The following is a 10,929-nucleotide window of genomic DNA, read 5'->3' as shown; positions in this document are numbered from 1 at the left end:
AACATGTAAAACAAAACTGTAACTGATTTTTTTGTGGTTTCCTCGCATCCCAATTTCTCAAGCCACGTTCTTTTCTATGTAAAACATAACACAATTTTAGACATATCCATTTTATTTTTCCTGTTTCTGACTCTAGTAACGTAGTGCAGTTGATCTACTCATATAATATTGAGCGTAACAAGGCTGCTACATACAAATAATTCCATCAAATGATTTTGAATATTTAATTCTCGCGGACAGTCATGATAAAGAGTGGTGCAGTTACAGTTGGTTTTAAGATATGTCAATGGGAAGATATTGCAGTAAAAGTTTGATGACAATTCATAGCATTTCATGGGAAAAGGTCGCTTTACAATTGTACTAATATTTACAGTTTCTGCTATAGTCCAGAGAAACCTGACAAGAAAAGTAGACATGTATTTTTCCTTAAATTTTGTAAGACCATTACCTAAGTCTCTCCGAGATCTTTAAGAGCATCGTTTGGAAGTATGGAACGCAATTAAACAAAACAACAGCAGATTAGGTGTGAATAATTATTGAAATGCGCAACACCATTCACCCACCCAAATACCGGATAAAGCGGAATTATCCATAAAGTTTGCATGGATTCCGTCATCCCGAAGGATCGGAAAATATATAAGAACTGCGAAGACAGAAAAAAGCTGGAATGAAATTGTCTTTAAAATAAAAACGGGCAAAAACGCTACCTGTTCACTCTCCCACATAAATTAAATGACAATATTTATTTTATATTTTATATAAATTTTCTTTATTTTCTAGATATAATATATCATGGCTATATTTGATGATGATTATACTTTTTAAACTATTTTAGGTAGTTTAGATATAGTCACTTGCAAGGTATGGAGAATGGACAATGTATACAACGCATTATCTCTGGTGTTTGAATGGATGGCATATGATGAAAATGTTCAAGTGAATGGCTTGGTTGTTTTATCCGACCATACAGACAAGACCATGAACATTGTGCTACATTTGATTTCACCGAAAATATCAAATATGTTGATGAAATATTTCAAGGTACTAAATATCTTTTCTCACATTAATGTCTTCAGGAATCTTCTTTTAATTTCTACAGATTCCTTATCTAAATGCGAAAAATCAAAAGTCTGAATAATAATGAATATTTACTGCTAAAATAGAATATCTTAAAATATTTCCGGTTCTTTTAGAATAAAAAGTCTATTTACTATTTCTTTACTAAATACATAAGTAATCGTTATCATTTATGTAGATATGGAATCATATATAACAATATATTTTGATAATGAACAAGACTTTTATTTGTTTTGTCAAGAAAGCGTTACCTATACCAACAAAAGGTATCAATGATTACAACGAACCTGTATTTTTTGACGCAGTTTTGACAGTGATCAGACCTTTTATGACAGAAAAAATGAAAAGCAGGGTACGTGATTACTATTTTGTATTTAGTCATGGAAGTTTGATTATAAGCAAAACTGAATCATTGGCGGTGCCAAACTGTGATCCTTTATGTGTTTGTTTTGGCCTTGTCTATTTGCTTTACTTTGTTTTTGCATTTTATATAAACATTACATAACGTCTACACGCCCATACATTCATTGCTGTAAAATTGCTACGTGTATAATACTTGTAGTTGACCAGTAGTTAGTTTCTTAATTATGATAGTATAAGACATTTCCATAACTGTCAAGAGCCATCAATGTCAAATGGGACTTGCAGATCTACTCTAAAGAACCCACATAAGTATTTGACTACGACAAAGTATTTCTGACCTGAACAGGTGTTTATCAATAATTTTGAACGTATGCATTCATTGTAAAAGTCAGTCTATGCCACCATTTAAATCAATTTTATCGTAATTTACAAGAAACACGAGTAAACATCGTGCAAAACTCGTTACATTAGTGTACAGAGATATTTAAACAGTTTGATAAGAAATTGTGTAAAATAAATATTCAAGTGATTCCATTTTACGCTTTGAATGAAAAGGATATCCTTACAAAATGCCTTATTTGGAAGAAACAGTCCACCACTTAACATAACAAGTTCATTCTGTGGTAAAACGTGTGAAACGTTATCGTCATTTTAATCATTGTTTCATAAACATAATAGTTTGCTCTATGTTTGTGAATTTAAACTTTTCAAAGAGAAGTCCGTTGAAGTTGCGTTGAGACATGAAAATTTTACATTCTATATAATTTTGTTAAATAGGATAATTGAAATGTTAATATCTTTCTACATTAACACTTTATTTGTTGGTTTGTTAGGTATTGTAAAACACTAATACATTTCACCCTATCCGTATCCCTAATAACTAGTTTCTGTTATTTCTAGAGCTAACTTTCAAGAGATATTCCTATCTAAAAAGACACCAGGAGATGGTTTTAGCAAAATATGATTGTCGTTCTGTGTATAAAATACTTTAAAAAGCGGATTTTAGACAAAAACCGCAAAATTTCTACAGTTTTTACATATGCTTATCTGTACTGACATATAATACTTTGTCTCTAAGAGTAAAAACTGTTAAAACATCTATCCGTCATGCTTCTGTCTCATCTAACGCGACTAAAAAAGTATGGCAGTTCACCTGATGTACAGGAAGACACATGCAGTTTCTGATAGTTAATGACAGTTTTTTGAGGCCCGCATAGCGATATATGTTTCTAGCTATAAATACTTATAAATTAGAAGACATTGTTTTAAATCGACTTAAGATAAATATGCAACAGATACGATATGACTATATAGTATTAATAACAAAATTTAGGTATCCAGTGCATTAATATAACCATCAATGACGCATTAAAACCTAATTATAACAGAAATTATTTGCATGTTATTGTTAATTCAGGGCCTCAAAACTGTACAATTGTTTTATCCTATATCAATTAGTAAATTCGCTAGCATCATGAGAAAAGCATGTCTAATTAATAGGGTTTTACTATTCGATTAGGATGATTGATAAATGTTTTAAGTTAACATGCATTACTGCGCTGCTATCCACCATCGGATATATATACAGAAGCTATTTTCGTATTAAACTTACTATCCTGATCAGTGCTTTTGGTATGGAAATAAGGGTTAAATAGGGTTTTCTGTCAACATTTAATAATTCATTTTATAACACTATGCGGATATTTTTTTCATAAATTGCAAGAGTGATTTGTAACAAAATGCATTTATAGTAAGAAAAGAATGTGTTGTTGTTGTTGTAGCAAGTACTACACGGACGCAGCCTTATGGAGATATTAGACAAGAAGTACTTCCAAGAGAATATCTGTCCGATGATTATTCTGGTCAGTGTGTAGAAACTGTTAGTGAAGTCATTATGTTTAAAGTGCTTTTATCTGAAAAACAACACTTTAATCGTACTCACGACGCTATTTTGTTTTCTGACGTATTTTAAGTTTAAGCTGTTTTATGAATACGACTTAAGTTTTTTACTTAGACTTAAGCTAAAATCACCACAAACTTAAGTAAAATCTTCAACTTAAGTCAAAACTTATACTTAAGATGCTTTATGAATACGGCCCCAGGAGGGACCTACACTTACAAAACATTTTTTATTCATTTATTTCGATTATATTCCAAATAATTGACTATAAGATTAGCTTTTAAGAGTCTCTTTGGGTTTATATATTTCAAAAGTTGCATCAGCTGGTTGTCAGCTAATGCCTTTGCGACTGCACATACAGAAAAAAAGGTAAAAAACCATGAGATTCGGACGCTTCGGTCATTTTCATTGTTTTTTAACAATGATTCAATTCTGATATCGTGCAAATCTTATTTTGCAGAAGGAATGCTTACAAGTATGAATCGTCCTGAGTTTAGGAAATACATAAAGGAATTGACCAGTGAAAAATATGGTGTAGATTTAAACAAGAAGAAAAAGGATGTAAACACTGAGGAAGCTTCTTTCAGAAAACTAAACGTGGACTGACAATACATATTGAACATAACTTAATACAAAAAACTATACTTATTAGTCCCCTACTGGTTGAAAACCAGTTTTGGGGACTATAGGAATGCGCTTTTCCGTCCGTCATTCCGTCATTCCGTCCGTCCGCAATTTCGTGTCCGGTCCATAACTCTGTCATCCATGAAGGGATTTTAATATTACTTGGCACAAATGTTCCCCATGATGAGACAACGTGTCATGCGCAAAACCCGGACCCCTAGCTTAAAGGTCAAGGTCACAATTTGAGGTCAAAGGTCAACAGGGCTTTTTTCCTGTCCGGTCCATAACTCTGCCATCCATGAAGGGATTTTAATATTACTTGGCACAAATGTACCTCATAATAAGATGATGTGTCATGCACAACTTTCAGACCCCTACCTCAAAGGTCAAGGTCACACTTGGCAGTCAAATGTTAACATGGCATGAACAGGGTCTGTTTTGTGTCCAGTCCATAACTGTGTCATCCATGAAGGGATTTTAATATTACTTGGCACAAATGTACCTCATAATAAGACGATGTGTCATGAACAACTTTCAGACCCCTAGCTTAAAGGTCAAGGTCACACTTGGCAGTCAAATGTTAACATGGCATGAACAGGGTCTGTTTCGTGTCCGGTCCATAACTCTGTCATCCATTAAGGGATTTTAATATTACTTGGCACAAATGTTCCCCATGATGAGACGACGTGTCATGCCCAAAACCCCGACCCCTAGCTCAAAGGCCAAGGTCCGTCACAACTGTAGGTCAAAGGTCAATAGGTTTTTTTTCCTGTCCGTTCCAGAACTCTGACATCCATCAAAGGATTTTAATATTACTTGGCATAAATGTTCCCCATGATGAAACGACGTGTCATGCGCAACACCCAGAACCCTAGCTTAAAGGTCAAGGTCACACTTGGAGATCAAAGGTTAATGGGACATTTTTCCTGTCCGGTGTATAACTTTGTCATGCAAAACAGAATTCGAATATTACTTGGAACAAATCACGGTGACAAATGTTCACCACTATGAGAGGGAGTGTCATGCACAAGAACCTGGTCCCTAGGTCGAAGGTCAAGGTCACACACAGATGCCAAAGGTCAGATACAAGAATGACTTTGTCTGGAACACTTCTTCTTCATGCATGGAGGGATTTTGATGTAACTTGGCATAAATGTTCACTATCATGAGACGGATTGTTGTGCGCAAGAACCAGGTCCATAGGTCTAAGGTCAAGGTCACGCTTAGAGGTCAAATGCCAAATTCAAGAATGACTTTGTCCGGAGCATTTCTTCTTTATGCATGGAGGGATTTTGATGTAACTTGGCACAAATGTTCACCACAATGAGGCACTCTTGTGTTTTAGAATTATGTCCCTTTGTTTTACTATAAATAGCTTATATTGTAACTTACTTATTACAGGCCGTAGGGAAAAATCGAGACCAGTTTTCTATGGTACAACATGCATGTTACATCCAATTTTTAGGTGTATTTTGACCTATCTCTACCTGGTAAAGAGTTTTGTGTGGACTTATATGGACTTTTTTTTTTGCTATAAATAACGTTACCTTTTTGATTCGGCCAAAAATGCTATATGAAAACAACTATAGGATTTTATGTATACAAATTTTAATCCAAGTCTTTTGTTTATAACATACTGTATATATAGTACAATATTGTTTATACATTATTGACAGATATCTGTTCATTATGCTATACTGCAGTAGAGAAAATTAGGTGCCTTCCAGTAGGGGACATTGTATTGCATGGCAATACTTCATTCACTTGTTTACATTGTTTTATCTTAATAACTTCCAAACGAAAAGATGACCTGGGGTCTTCTTTCAGTCCTACCTAGCGTGCGCGTGCGTGTGCGTGCGCATCGAAGTTACTACTATTTTGATTAATTAGTAGTAGTAAAATAGCCAAAGGGCACATTTTATAAAGCAACAACAACGTATACAATTCATTTTACTGAAACTCACCATTTTTATCTTACCAACAATATGTGCTTTTTGTAAATTTTATGCCAATATAAAATGTAGCTTGATAATTCATTTGTGTCATTCATTTAATCTGATTATCTGTGTTGATACATTGTCATTGAAGGTGTTATTCATGTTGCACAAAAATTCACAATGTGCATTCAAAAAATAAAAAATAAAATAAAAAAATAAACTGTTATCATATGGGTGAATTTTCTTTATTCTTGCAATGACCCAATAGCTGAATTGCAAGGAAATATTGACAGTATTACAACAGATTTACCGCAGTAGATTTGGTATTTGCATTAAACTTTCAAAAGGCATTTTGGACATATCATAATGTTCATATTGTGACCAAACTTCAGTTTTAAAGAAAGGTCATTTTTAGCCGAAATCTGAAGTCCTGTCCATTTAAAACATTAAGCAAATCTATGTATCTATATGCATATACCTACACTACTTATTTTTTATGTATTTGTTATTTATGTACATTTTAGCAAACCCGTAAAGCTACTCACCCACAGTAAGGGTACACTTTTTCAACATGTTCAATTTCATAGAATGTATATATGACATTGAAAAATGATAAATTGGGTTAAAACAAAAGTTTGATATTTGTTAAAATGCAAGAAGGATGTACATTTTCCGCATTATTTCAAAAGCTTTGCAACGGTTTAACACCTTCTGCACAACAGTTTTGGTTACTGAGCAAATAAACTACACATAGTCTTTGGCTCGTCTTGTCTCTAAGTACAATGAATGTATGGACTGATAATAATGACCAGCATTAGTGTTTTTGTAAACCTTTCATTCTTGTTTAAAACATCTAACAGAAATAGTCAAGCTAAGTAAATCTTTTTCTCACTATTGAACGATACATTTATTTTGCGTTAAAATAGAATTTTTTCACAGTCTTGCAGATAATATTGTTGCGAGCCGGTGCACGGGAAAATTAAGGCTTTAAGACGGACAATACGCAATCACAATTTTAACAATTACTCCAGTCAAATCAACACAGACATTTTACGGACAAAGCACGATCACAATTACACTTCCACCTAGTGTAGAAGATTTGAAACTAACATGGACTCCACTTTAAAGTGAAACAAGGCAGTCTGAAAGACAGCTAAATCCCCCGCCACTGCTATGGATAGTGAAAGGGTAAACCTTTGATTTTAGCTGTGACCTTGACCTTGAACTGACATGGCTGACTCATAAATTCTGCACAACGTCTTGATGAGGTGATCATTTGACCCAAGTTTCATGAAAATCCTTCAAGGGGTTTAGGAGATACAGAGCTGAAACCTTTGACCTTCAGTTGTGACATTGACCTTGAGTTGACATGGCTGACTCATGAGTTCTTGATGAGGTGATCATTTGACCCAAGTTTGATGAAAATCCTTCAAGGGGTTTAGGAGATACAGAGTGGACACAAAATGGAAGGCTCAAACCTTCGACCCTTAGTTGTGACCTTGACCTTGAGCTGGCATGGTTGACTCATAATTTCTGCACATCGTTTTGATGAGGTAATCATTTTACCCAAGTTTTATAAAATTCCTTCAAGGGGTTTAGGAGATATAGAGCGGACACGAAATGGAAGGCTCAAACCTTTGACCCTCAGTTGTGACCTTGACCTTGAGCCGACATGGCTGACTCATAAGTTCTGCATATCGCCTTGATGAGGTGATCGTTTGACCCAAGTTTGATGAAAATCCTTCAAGGAGTTTAGGAGATATAGAGCGGACACAAAATGGAAGGCTCAAACCTTTGACCCTAAGTTGTGACCTTGACCTTGAGCCGGCATGACTGACTCATGGGTTCTGCACATCGTCTTGATGAGGTGATCATTTGACCCAAGTTTGATAAAATTCCTTCAAGGGGTTTAGGAGATATAGAGCGGACACAAAATGGCAGGCTCAAACCTTTGACCTTGAGTTGTGACCTTGACCTTGAGCCGACAAGGCTGATCCATGGGTTCTGCACATCGTCTTGATGAGGTGATCATTTGACCCAAGTTTCATGAAAATCCTTCAAGGAGTTTAGAAGATATAGAGCGGACACAAAATGGAAGGCTCAAAACAATTGACCCTAAGTTGTGACCTTGACCTTGAGCCGGCATGGCTGACTCATGGGTTCTGCACATCGTCTTGATGAGGTGATCATTTGACCCAAGTTTTATAAAATTCCTTCAAGGGGTTTATGAGATATAGAGCGGACACAAAATGGCAGGCTCAAACCTTTGACCTTGAGTTGTGACCTTGACCTTGAACCGACAAGGCTGACTCATGGGTTCTGCACATCGTCTTGATGAGGTGATCATTTGACCCAAGTTTCATGAAAATCCTTCAAGGGGTTTAGGAGATATGAACCGGACACGATTTTGTTACGGACGGAAGGACAGACGGAAGGACGGACGCAGACCATTTCTATAATCCCTCCGCCACGGCGGGGGATTAATAAATAAAATGTAAATCTAGTGAAGGGATAACAGATAAGATGCTCTGAACGTTTCTGCTACTTAATTTTTTTAATGGGCCTTAACAATTATTAAGTGAATGACATAGGACCCAACGTGAAATAAGAACGAATAAAGAAAATACACAGCTTATGAACAAGTCAAAAATATTACAAACAAATTTCACGTTTCTTTACCTAATTTCAACAATCTTAAAATGCCGAAAAATTGCGATGGCGATCAAGATACTCGCGAGCGGGGCTACCCGAGGCTCCGTGACCACTAAAGCAAACAGTTATATAAGTCTAACCTAGATCTATTAAAAAAATGAATAAAAGGATCTAAATCTATGTACTTTTACATTACTTCTTAAATCGTGGATAAAAGCTTAAGATTATTCTTATCGAAACCTACAAGCTTTCAAAACACTTACTTTTAAGTGTTACTTACAAAAAGTGTATGACAAATTATGAAAAATCTAGCAAAAAGTCAAAGTTGAAAACTGCAGCAGAAAGTCGCTGTTAAATTTACATATCCTACGATTAAATACTTAAAATGAATTAAGGAACCAAAAAAATAATAAGTACCTTTAAGCCAAAGTTCCTAAAATTTTCCCAAGTTAAAAATTTATAATTCATCAAGATTGATTTCTAAGTTTTTCTGTGGAAGTCCTCGCAGAAAGGTCAGAGCCGGGAATAAATAGCCCCCATGCACACGGACGCTGGAGTGCTTCCCCGCACTTTGGGGGAGGCCCTTCGGAGACGTCAACCACAGTGGTAAATGCACACAAGTGTGTGCACCAGATAAAAGTCACAAAAAATGCAGAATAGAAACGTGAAATAATTTTACAATAATTAAGTACCTCTACGACTAACATTATCGAATGCAAAAATAAAGTACAAACATTCACGCATTAAAAGAGAAAATATTAAGTTAAACAATTTAAATATTCGCGCTGAAAAACTTCAAGAAGGGCCTAGCTAGAACTGATATATGACGTAAAACAGTAAAGAGGTGCGTGACGTCATCGCTAAAGTGCGAGCACCGGAAGGTAATGGCGGACTAATAACACTTCCGGGTTTAACAATTTGCAACAATTATTATTATTTACAATCATAGCAAAGGATTAAATGATTTTAAGTCTAACAGTAATCGACCTAACAATGTTTTACATGAAATGCAATAAATGAAATGAGCAAACAATTTTACAAGAGAAATATACATGCACATACACGATGTAGCGCTTGCTAAAAATGTGGGTGGGGTGCCCGGGCACTACAATATATTTGTTTGTAACTGATCAGATAGGTTTTGTGGACGTTCTGAATATGGCCTTGAACTCGTACGTAAGTTTGTCACGTGATTCAGCATTAAATGTAGCTGCACGTCTCCCGTTTCCATAGAAACCTAGCGGCGTGGAAAACTTCACTTCTTGTTGCGAGAATTGTGTATGTAAAATCTGAAAAATGCCGTGAACGAGTTACGCCTGTACGAAATGAAATTTTACAGCTGTAAAAGACCTGCATTTTTGCTCAGAATTACAGTCAGGATTATTTCAAATGTACATCTGTAGATCTTATATAATAACCTTTATTTTACAGCTGCAGATTTCAATTTACAGCTGTAAAACAGTTCGAATTATGCAAATGAGATACAGCTGTAAAAAACTTAAGCTGTAAAAATGTAAAAGTTACAGCTGTAAATATGCCTAAAAATTACAGCTGTAGAAATATTTAAAGTGTTGAAGAAGAGGGCATTTTTAAGGAGCGAAAGCAATGGTGTATTTAAAGTTTTAGGATGAATTGCAATTCTCTAGAAATGGTAGCAATTACTACAACAATGTCAAAATAAATGATCTATTAAGTAAAGAACAATATGAAACATGTTCATAATACAGCAATTGTAAAATTCAAAAGTAGGTTACAAAGTAGAAACAGTGCATCAGATCTGGATTATAAAGCTTTTTTTGTCATGAAGACATATGACAATCTTGTCATTATTTCTTTTAAACTTATCAGCTTTAGATAGATTCTACAGTGTAAATAGTTAAAGTATGTCCTTATACATGTCCTTTTACATCTATATTAGATAATTAAACGTTTGCACTTACTCCATAAACGGTTAAAACTTCAATATTCAAAAAGATGTGATGTCTCTATGAATTTCAGTTATGTCAAAATGCATTAAAGATAGCTGACAATACTCATGTTCCCTCCAAAAAAGTTACAGCTGTAATTTTGAGACATGACCATTTTACAGCTGTAACTTTCAACTGTATTTATACAGCTATCAGCTGTATTTCCGAGACCTGCATGTTTTACACCTGTAAATTTCAACTGTATTTCTGGTCATTTTCCACTTACAGGTTTTTTACAGCTGTAATTTCAAAACACAAGTATTTTACAGACGTTTTACAGTTGTAAAAAGGTCCGTTTTTCGTACAGGCAGTTATTACATGCTGGAAATGAGTTGAAACAAAAGTAAAGTTGTATAAATTTTCATAAAATACATCCGTCGAGGTAATTTAAATGAATGTAAAAGTGTCA

The sequence above is a fragment of the Mercenaria mercenaria genome, chromosome 4 (assembly GCF_021730395.1).
Source record: "Mercenaria mercenaria strain notata chromosome 4, MADL_Memer_1, whole genome shotgun sequence".
Lineage (NCBI taxonomy): Eukaryota > Metazoa > Mollusca > Bivalvia > Venerida > Veneridae > Mercenaria > Mercenaria mercenaria.
Note: the sequence above shows the minus strand (reverse complement) of the source record.